At 37.4% G+C, this 11,171-nt stretch overlaps 1 long non-coding RNA gene across 1 annotated transcript; it reads left to right on the forward strand.

Annotated features, from left to right (window-relative positions):
• The first annotated feature begins 2,505 nt into the window (after positions 1-2,505).
• LOC107304907 lies at positions 2,506-3,125 on the forward strand. Its single transcript, XR_001550956.1, has 2 exons — positions 2,506-2,608; positions 2,717-3,125. It is a non-coding gene; the product is annotated as an uncharacterized LOC107304907 (long non-coding RNA).
• Positions 3,126-11,171: the final 8,046 nt, after the last annotated feature.

Below are 11,171 nucleotides of genomic sequence, written 5' to 3' on the forward strand. Positions count from 1 at the left end.
TAGAGAGAGATGGAGGAGGGATAGAAGTTGTTTGTAGATGATATGGTTGTCACCAAAATCAACTGATGTTGATATACGAGTTTCGACGCTAGCTTATTTGCGCCGAGATATTTAACTTTGACGTCATTTCTTTCACCGAGCTATGGGTCTATTTTCTCAATCAATTGTTCGGTTTTCTTAAAGGATCAAATTATAAGTCTATAAATATAAACAATTCAGGGCACATACAAGGATACACGCACAGTGTAAACCCAGTCTTTTCATTTTTCTTATACTTATAAACCAAAATTTAAATTTTCAACTTTAAATTTAAAGTAGATTTTATGTCTTTTCCACTAAAGTTTATTTTTTAATCTTAAATTTTTAGCTCACTAAGAATACGTATATAAAATTTTTATTCATAATTATTTTTATTTACAAATATATTGTTTAACTTTTTTTTTCGAAAACATCCTCATGTCTGCACGGTTTGCACGTGAGTGGAAGACAGTACACAGTAGGTCAAGAGCAGCAAGCAGCTGGCGGCCTCGAAGTAACATGGTTTATCTTTTTCTTTTTTAAAAAAATCATATAATATATTTACAAATTAAAAAGAGTTTATAAATAAAATTTTATATATGATGTTAACTATGTAAAAGCAGATGTTAAAAAATAAAATATGATAAAAAAAATCCTAAAATCAACTTTAGATTTGTTAAAAACTTTAAATTTTGACGTATAGATATGAACAAAAGCCAAAAGATTGAGGCCTATCAGGTAACCACCCACGAAACCAACGAGCTAAATTAACGATGTCAATTAGGGCATCAAATTCACTAATAAATCATGGGGGCGACGCTTCTTCGCTGTCACTATTTGGCGCATAAATTAAAGCTGCCACATTAGCATAACAGCATATATATGTGTATGTGTCCGTGCTGTATGCGTGCGTGCGTGCGTGACTGAAAACCGTCGACTGTCAAGGCATCTATGAAAACGATTCTTCAGCAAATTGCAGATTTTGTTTTCCTCTTCTCCTCACGTCGCGCGCTCCCTGTGTGAACCGTCATCTTTTCGTCAATCCATAGATTGGATCAACCCAGGTAGTTGGATTCGGATCACCTGCCATTGCAATGGCAGGCTAGCACAGTAAAAAAGTAGAGAGAGGATGGCAAAAAACTATAACATATACACTGTAGTTCAGAAATAATAATATAATTACTGTTTTATACTATAGCATATCACTGTAGCATACTGATCTATAGTCGTCTGCTGCGAAACGGAGGACATCACTGTAGCATACTGATCTATAGTCGTCTGCTGCGAAACGGAGGACTGATCACATGTCAGTGCACTGTTTACCCTCTACCATTAGCATGGAATGACAGATGATCCATTTGCCAGGTAGCTAGGCTCGGTGCTCGTGCATGTCCTTCTAACCGGCCGGGCATGTCTCTCGCTACATTCAGCCCAAGCTGCCCGGCCATATTGAAAAGAAAGGACTCGAGACAGAGAGCCATGATTGAACAAAAAGCTCGGGCTCGGCATTGTATGTCTCTCTACGGCTCGAAAGCTAAACAAACCAAGCCTAAGCTTTCTTCTCAGCACGTTTTGTATGTTTCTAAAACGAGATTAAGCCTGAGCGGTCTCGTAAGCCGCTCGTTTGGCTCGTGTATGGTCTCTTTATAAGTGAATTACGAGGTAAGTCAAACAACCTAGATGTACATTACTTAAATAAAGGATGGTTGGAAGTAGGAGTGTGATTAGCGCTTGGAAATAAGCTAAGGTGAAAAGAAATTTAAACAAGAAGTGATTAATGTGATAACAATTACTCTAAAGCAGTCAGTTATTTTGAGGTAAATTTTGAACCCCAGAGCAAGAGCTTATTTGGGACGGAGGGAGTACAAAAGATGTGATTAGGCAAAGGTTGGTATCAACCAACTAAACATGTGTTATGCTTCCAATATCCTCAGATTCCAATTTAGTGAAGGGCATGGTACTCATCGATGTGCACATTGTGGTGCTTGCCATTTCAGAGGGACACTGCTCTTATCATTGCTACGTTTTTTTCAATACTTGTCTCCATCCTTTTTTTTTTGTTTCGTGTATGAATGGTTTTCTGGCAAAGCAAACAGACGTGTGGCTTCATCTCCAAGTTTTTTGCTGCAATTATGCCTGCAAAACCAAACTAACTCATGGAAACAGAACCTTTCTGTAATGTGTATCACACTCATGTGATCAACGATAATTTGATTCGTTTGTCTCCCTGAAGTTACCCAAGAACAACTTTAATTTGTGGGGATCGTGCATGCAATTGTCATGGACTAATTACAAGACAGGAATTACATTCGATCTACTTACAGACGGAAATTGTCAGGAGAATATATATAATGTGCTCTCGTTTCTGCAAATCAACGTATTCCACAATCCTAATTGATGAGGGATCAGATGCTGGCGATCGATCCAAGAGAATCTCAGCACATTTCCGTTCTCAGTTCGGCCATTAAGCCTCCCATATATAATCCTCCTAATAATATCAGTAGGAGAAACGCGGCCATTGCAGATACAGATCACAAGAAATCAACATAGAACTCAAGCCAACAACCTAGCTCTCAACAGGCGAAATATGGTGCAAACTCTCTCTCTCTTTTTCTCTCTGACATACATAAAGATTTCTCTGTGATAATCTCTAGTTTAAGCAATGATAAAAATAAACTTGTGTTTATTTTTATGTTAGGATCCTGCAGAGAGGGTGGTGAAGGCGTCATGGTACAAGGGTACTGTCGTGACTCATAGGCCGAAGCCTGTTTCACCCATCGTTAACCAAGGCAAGAACAAGAACAAGCAACCCAAGAAGCCCAAACCTGCGCCCAAGAAGTGAGCTTGATTGCCCTGATGCCTGCCTATGCTACAGTTAGGGGTTTGTGATTTCATGATTCAGTTCAGGCTTGAGCTGAACACTGATACTGAAGAGTGCTTGGATACAGTTTAATTGGTTCTCTCTGCCCAAACATGCCTGCGCCCTGCCTAGAGGATGCCGGATGTATGTGTGCTGTAAGAATAAAATGATTTGAGATTGCTGCTCTGTAATGTTCATGCAGGCCTGGTTGAAATTTTGGGAATAATAAATTGTTTCTGAAAATAAACAGAATGTGTGCTCATGAACTCCATATCATTGTATCCGTGGCTCGTGAACTAGTTCGCTACACTGATTAATGTCAGCAAATGTGTGCAGCTGGATGTTTGCAAGCACCTTCTTGTGTACATCCAGACCTTTAATTTGCTGGATTGCAATTACCGTTCTCAAAACACTAAGCCATCTCTTCTCGATCTTAAAAAAATTGCTTCACGCGCCATTAATATTGTAATCAGGGTTTTTCTTTTTAAATTCTTCAGAAATTTGAAGTCATCCGATAAAAGATCAACCAAATCTGAAGAAATTCGAACGGACTCGAATTCTGTCTGATTCATGAAAATCTTGAGTGTATTGAACATAATAACAGGATACTGCCGATATCTCAACAACATTCTGAACAATGTTTTTAGTACAGAACCATTTTACCTTCAACCTCTTTAATCTGCTGATGGCGGTGGAGCTGGGCTGGGCTGGGCCTGAGAGTGAGAGCGTGGAGATAGGCCCGCAGTGGCTGCAGTTGGGCCTCTTGTAACTGGCCCACCAAAAGCGTTTATGGATGCAGCATTCTGCACTACTGCGGCCTAGCTCAGCACACTCGCTTGCACCTGAAGATGGTAATATCGCCGTCAAAAATAAGATCACTTTTAGCTTAGGGGCGGGGCTGTTTGTTTGGATGGATTTATCCATAAGTCTCTCTACTATATCCCTCTACTTTAGTTATTTTTAGCCCCTAAAATGTTAAACAGGGGATTAAAATGGATTAAAATTATCTAGGTCCATAAGAGCAAGTATAATAGCAGGCTATAAACCAGCTAAATACTGATGTGAAAGAGAGAAGGGAGGAGAGAGAGGAGAAAGCTGACTATAAGCTTATAGCCAGCTCAGTCACAAGACCCAAGACACCATGTAAGAGAGACATGTGGGTCCTGCATTAAAGATGAAGAGCCAACCATTATATGAATGGACTATAAAAAGACTACAAGGAGTCTTATAGCTAACTTGTTGGCTATATTATTATCCTTGCTCTAAGGCCCTAAAGGAGGTGCTAAAAGGGACTACTACTCTATGCATATAGCTACATGTGTGCGGTGTGTACTATTGATTATGTTATTTAATGAGATTTTAGTCTCTCCAAACAAACAGAGTAGGACTAAAAGAGACTTATGTTTTAGTTAGAAACAAACGGCATCTTAATGTGTTCAAAACGGGGTAGGGAAGACTAAAGTACCATCCATTAATAGTAAAGTAGTATGGTAGATAGTGATAATGGGTTGGCAAGGGGTATTAAAGGAATAAAACACATCAATTTGCGGGATGAGGTTTCTGGATAATGGAATTCATTTGTTCCGGCCTTTGTTTTACGAAAAAATACGGTCAATTATTATAGAGCCAGTAGGACAAATGACTGCAAATTACAAAATTACAGCTTGATTCAAACAAGAAAACTACGAAGAAATAAGTGCAGTCCTTGTATTACTCAAACTAGTAAAAATAGATCTATAAAAATAATGACCGATCCTCAAGTGATTAAATTATGTTCCTATCATCCGAAGCGACTTATTTCGAACTAAAACCGAAGATAAACCATGAGAGTAACTGAACTATAGATCAATTATCTATCCAATCTTGTTATCATTATTACCATTGAATCCAATCTCTTGTGTACTACAACATAATTACCTCCAAACATAGATGTCTTCAATAATATCGTAATATTTTAGATGTTACCGTCACTATGTTTTCACCTGCTAGGAAAGAAGGTTTGACAACATCGTCGTCAAGAAGATGTGCTTCCACCCACAAGCATCACCAATGTCGCACCTAAAATATCTCCATAACCATATTCGTTGACATCAGTCGTGACCAAGAATAGAAATGCCCGACCGCTACCATGTCCGACCATCACCACTACTGTTACAGGGCGGACGGCGGCAGCGCGGATGAGGAGCAGGAAAGGCTACCAAGGCTCCCATTGTTTCGCTTTTTGGTGGAATAAGCGAAAACGCGTTTTTTAAACGAAAAATAATTTACAGGTAAAACTTTTATATACGTGTCCATAGTGATTCAAAAGCGAAATGTGTAAATGAAACCATGATAAAAAAAACCATAAAATCAAGTTTAAAATTAAGTTCCAAAATTCAAATTTTGACTTATAAGCAGTTGCAAACTCGACGTAGCCCCAAGACATCTCCGCCTTCGTGCAGTGCTGCAGCCAGACGGTGCCGCAGCCTCCCCTTGGCCTCCCCAGACGGCCAGACGGTGCTGCGGCCAGATCAGCACGCGCAGTGCCATCGGCCCGGCCAGCTGCTGCAGGTCATGAACACCCCAAGTGGCGCTTCACTGCTGATCGCATCCATGGCCACGACACGAGCGAGATCAAATCAAGCTCATCCTCAGTCACCGGCTGCAGATGCCCCTTCGCCGCTGTGCTCGATCGGTCCAGGAGATCGGATCGACGGTTAGCAGCCTTGCGGATGAGCATTTTTACCGTTCTGCCGTGATATACCAAAATTTCAGTGGTAACTACTCAAACGACGGTAAAATTGGTCCTTGCAGATAGCAAGGAAAGAAGAGTGAAATTATTTTGGGATAAACTGTGCATAAGTTAAAAATAAAGTTATTTTGGAACGGAAATAATATTTTTCTCCCCCCTTTTTACGAACAAAAGTATAAATTTTGCCGTATGCATTGACGAATCCATTCCCAGGTCATGCAACTATTAGCCTACGTGCGTAAAGTAGCAATCAACAAAAGCAGCCTACCCAGAAATATAGCGTAGCTTGGATCGGTTTAGCCCTTGCTGGCTGGGGCTATCAAACAAGATCTCTGAAATCAGCGATCGATCGAGTATGGTTCCAATTGATTTTGCTCACATCAAGGTCGAAACGAAGCAGAATATAACATTAGAGAGCAATTGAGTGGTACAAAAAATTATCATAAAATTATAGATTTAGCGGTAGTTTAATTACGAAAGCTTCAACATAATAGTAATGCTAGGGATTTAAACTCTAAAATTTGTGCTCATGTAACAATTATTTGAGAAAATATGTTGTGGACGACTGACTTTGATCCATTTCCATGATTTTCATGGACTTCGTTCAGTTTCATAATATATCATCAACTTTTACTTAATTTTCACAATTTGGCGTCGTTGTCCAATTAGCCTCTGTTAGTACTATATATTTTCTCTAACGTTCGAAACACCCTTGGGTAGAAAACTTTATTTGGACAAAATCTGAAATATCAAACTGTATATTTTCCACCAAATTTTTGGATGTTATACAATGTGATGTTTATTTTTTGAAATTTCAGAATTCTTGGCCAAATTTTAGAAATTGTTGTCCCATAGATAGTCATTATAAAAAATGTACGGTACCAACAGAAGCTAATAAGACGACAATGGTTAAAGTAAAAAGTCGATGACATAATATAAAATAGAATAAAGTCAGTGGCAAATTATAGAATTGGAACAAAATCGGTGGTATATAATAAATTCTCTCTAATTTTATAACTTAATTTGTAGTTTTACAGTAATATGCCCTAGATATATGATTTCTTATTTGATGCTAAAATCTAAGTCTAGTGATACATCACTTTAAAATTATAGTTTTACAAAAGCTCGGTCGTATGATTTTTAACTCTAAGCCTTGTATATCTATTCTCTTAGGTTGAAAAATAGAAAGCAGCAAGAAACCATATAAAACTAGTTCTAAAATGCAAAATCGTCTGTCACCTATGAGCTGAAGCCTGAAGGGCTGCCAAGCAAACCATGGTATCCCTGGCAAATTGTGCAATGTTACTGTCCACTTGTTGGTATAAATTCACAAATTTCAAGACTATTTCCAACTTCGCTTCCTTCAAGTGCCTTCCCTTCTTTGCTTGTAGAGTTTGTAGTGTTGGTTAGAGCAAGTTCAATAGTATAGCCAGCTACTGGCTCTAATTTATCTATAGTCAATCTAATAGCTAATTTATATAATAATTACTTACGAAGCATTAATATATGATCTCATATATCATACACACTGCATCTTAAAACTCATGTTGCATCTAGCTATAAATTAGTAGTCCACTGCTCTCTCTCCTCTCTTATCTCTTTAAAATATGTTTATAACTTACTTATAATCTACTGTTATACTTTCTCTTAGTACCTGGTATTCTCTCTTTCTACTTTAGGCAAGAGTTTTTTTGTCCTAATGATTGTAGTTAGGAAAAAAAAACGGTACACCAGTCTTCACACTTTACGAGAGGAATAAACAAGAGTGATCAGCAACAGCTGAAGACAATGCATGTGATGCACCCAAGGATTAATAATTGGAGCAGATCTTCCATATCATGATCCCACTAGACCATCCTTTTCACATCCCCGAATCTATGCCCACCGCTATTTGACCAATCAATTGTGTTTGCACCTAGCCCAAAGCTAAATTAACAGTCTCTTCTTTTTCTCGTGCTTATAAGTTAAAATTTTAAATTTTAAACTTTAATTTAGATTTTATTTTTTAGTCTTTATTTTTAGATGGTTTAGAATACATATATAAAAGTGTTATTCGTAAATTATTTTTCATTTGCAATTATATTATTTGTCATTGTTAGACAAAGCCAAAAACGAGGGCTTAATTAGTTTTACAGGTACTTTCTGGTTCCAGCTAAATTCAATTATAAATTAATGTATATGTTTGTTACATTTGTCAATGTTCATTAGTATCTTCTATCATCGTTTCGTATTGTAAAACTTGTCTAAATTCATCAATTGATGAATGTGTATAATTTATATATATGTCTAGATTTATTAGCATATATATGTACATAAACAAAACTAAAAAGTTTTACATTGTGAAACGGAGAGAGCATGTTATATCGGCAGTCCTTAGACATGTTCATCTTTTTTATGTTGATCCCTAATCTTTATAAATTTATTGAGGCTCCCTAATATTCCTAAATGTATCACCCAAATGTATACATCTATCGTGGCCGCATCTTGACATGTGCTGATTCACCTTGACGCCTTGGAAGGATTTTTTTTGAGAAATATTATTATTTTAATAAAAAATCGTAAAATTGGAGGCCGTCCGTGAAAAATAGCAAAATTAGCAGCATGTCGAAATGTTGACGTGCGAAAGGGGGCCTTTCGAACACACAATGTTAGACTGGTGGCTTATCGAACAGCACAAGGCCGATAGGCCACCCAACCTCCCCTATCGAACTACAAAACATCGATCGGATTAGGCCCTTCAACAGCCATCTCTTGACCCCTGTCTAACTTCCATTGTTCGACAGTCCCTGTCGACTTTTGGCCATTCGATATGTACCCTATCGATCTCCGGCAATTCGACAGGCTGCTAATTTTGTGATTTTTTAAGAACGACTTCCAATTTTACGATTTTCCATTAAAATAATAATATTTCTAAAAAAATTCCCTTGGAAGACCTTGGGCTAATCGAGGCAAGATCTCTCCGCTGGCAATACGGCACCGCTGGCGTCCTGAGAACCCACGCACCAGGGCGATATCTTGCCATGAAAAGCCGGACATGGCAAGGGAACCTAAAGACGATGGTGGTGGTGGTATGGCTTTTTTATTAAAAAAACAAGAGTAAATTGTGTTACCGATGCATGAACTTGTGAGGTGGGTGCAATTTAGTACATGAACCTGTAAATCATTTATTTCAGTGCATAAACTTGTTTCCAAACAAAAGCCAAAAAGCATACAATGTCTAATTTCACTAAGTTAGACAATCATTAGGATTACATGTGGATTCGCAAGTCAAGATAATGTCATATACATACACATATGCTCAATCAAACATAGAGTAAGTAATTTTATATATAAATAAATGATTTATAAGACATAAATGGGAGTATATGTTAGATAGAAAACAATGGTAAATAAAATAAATACAAAGCATACATAGAGGATATTTGACATTCCTCACGGTTTCTTATGTGCATGTGACATCCTAATCAATTTTATTTAACTCAACATGATTTGTTACAATATATTATTTTGGACTTGGTTCGCACGCACTAAGCAAGTTCATACATTGTAATAAGCATTTTGTGAGTTTATGTACTAAATTACACTCACCTAACAAGTTTGAGTACCACCAACGCTATTTACTCAAAAAACAAAAAGTATATTTGTAAATAAAAAATAATAAATAAATAAAATTTCTATATAAATTTTCTTAATGATTTAAAAATCAAGTCTGGAAAATAAACTTCAATAAAAAACATTTAAAATCAACTGTAAATTTAAAATTAAAAATTTAAGCTTTAGATTATAAACCCCATAAGCCGAAGCGAAAAGATAGAGGTGAAGCTACATCTGCAACCAGCTAGGTGGACCCTAAAAGAAGCCTGAGGCGGACAATGGGGAAGGCCGGGAGACTTTAGATGGGCTATTGTAATCACTAGGAGTCTAGAGCCTAAATGGTATGTCCATATATGGCTGGTAATGTAATATCTAAAATAAAACATACCTTTTAGCTTCCAGGGTGTGTTCAGTTGCCTATGTTCATAGCTTTTCCTCTCTCGTTTTCTGTACGCATGCTATCTGAAAAACAATATATTTTAAAAAACAAAAATGTTGCTTTAAATACCATATTAATCCATTAAAAAGTTTTTTAGCTATCTATAATTAATCACGTGCTAATCTGTCACTTTATTTTGAGTGATGCCTAGGGAGGGTTTCTAACTCCCCCGACACAGTCTAAGGGTCTATTTGGCTTGTAGGAATTTTAACCCATAAAAATAATAAAAGTTGAGGAATGGAAATGCAAGTTTGAAGAGATGAGATACGAAGTGCACCAGCGGTCCCTAAACTTGTGTGCATGTGTCATCTAGGTCCCTGAACTCTCAAAATATATTTTTGGGTCCCCAAACTTGTCTGGGGATGTCATATAGGTCCAAACGGGCTTCAACCCGCTCCATCCGCTGACGTGACATGCCACGGTGGCGCCTACGAGAAGGGAGAGAAAAGAATAAGGAGAAGAGAGAGATACTGACATGTGGGACCCACGTGACACCACCATGTAGGCGCCACCGTGGCATGCCACGCAGCGAATGGAGCGGGTCGGAGCCCGTTTGGACCTATATGACACGACGGACAAGTTTGGGGACCCAAAAATGCTTTTTGAGAGCTCAAGGACCTAGATGACACATGCACACAAGTTTAGGGACCGCTGGTGCACTTCACTCTACTTTTATTTTCTCTTTACAACTTGTTGGAAAGAAAATTTTTCTTTGACATTTCTTTGTTGCTTATAATAAACCTAATGGCTTTCATAAGAATTAATTCTTAAGAATTCAAATATTTTGTTTTTCCTCCAAACCGAGAAGTCATTAAGCATGTCCAAAATAATCTTCTTCTGGCTATAATATGGAAATAACGGAATCTTGCTTTCAAGAGAGCACTCCTTGCACTCCTGTACAGCTGTACTGATCAGATGAGACAGTTTCTCGCAGCTTTCCTCCTTGCTACAATAAACTCCATGCGGCAATCCTTTCCCCCTACTGTTATCGGTTAGTTAGGGCATCCATAGCACTGTATCTATCTCATTCTTCGTCCTAAAAATAAAAAATAAAAAATAAAAATGGAACTCGAACAGAACATCTATTGTATACTCTATTTTTAGATGACATCTATATTACGAGGGAGAAACTCTATATTTGAATATTCTCTATCCTCCAAAAAGATACGGAGGATGTCATATATAGATGATCTGTTGGAGTACAAAGAGATATAAAAACTAAAATTATTTTAGATGATCATTTAAATTCAAATAAAGATACGAATGACCAAATTTAAATAAGTGAATGCTCTTAGGCACTTTTATTATTCTATCAGGTCATCATGCTCGTCAAGTCCTCTCGGTTTTGCATTGCCTAATGGATAATGGCAGCTGATCCGGGTGCTTGGGTAAAATATTGCACCAGTCCTAAAATAAAATTATTTTTGTATATCTTATTTATTTCCAAATAAGTTTATTGGTAATAAATCATTATATTGGAGTTTGCAAAAATAGTAAATAAATTTATTGGAAGTAGATAAAGAGGAGTA

The sequence above is a fragment of the Oryza brachyantha genome, chromosome 1 (genome assembly GCF_000231095.2).
Source record: "Oryza brachyantha chromosome 1, ObraRS2, whole genome shotgun sequence".
Taxonomy (NCBI): Eukaryota; Viridiplantae; Streptophyta; class Magnoliopsida; order Poales; family Poaceae; genus Oryza; species Oryza brachyantha.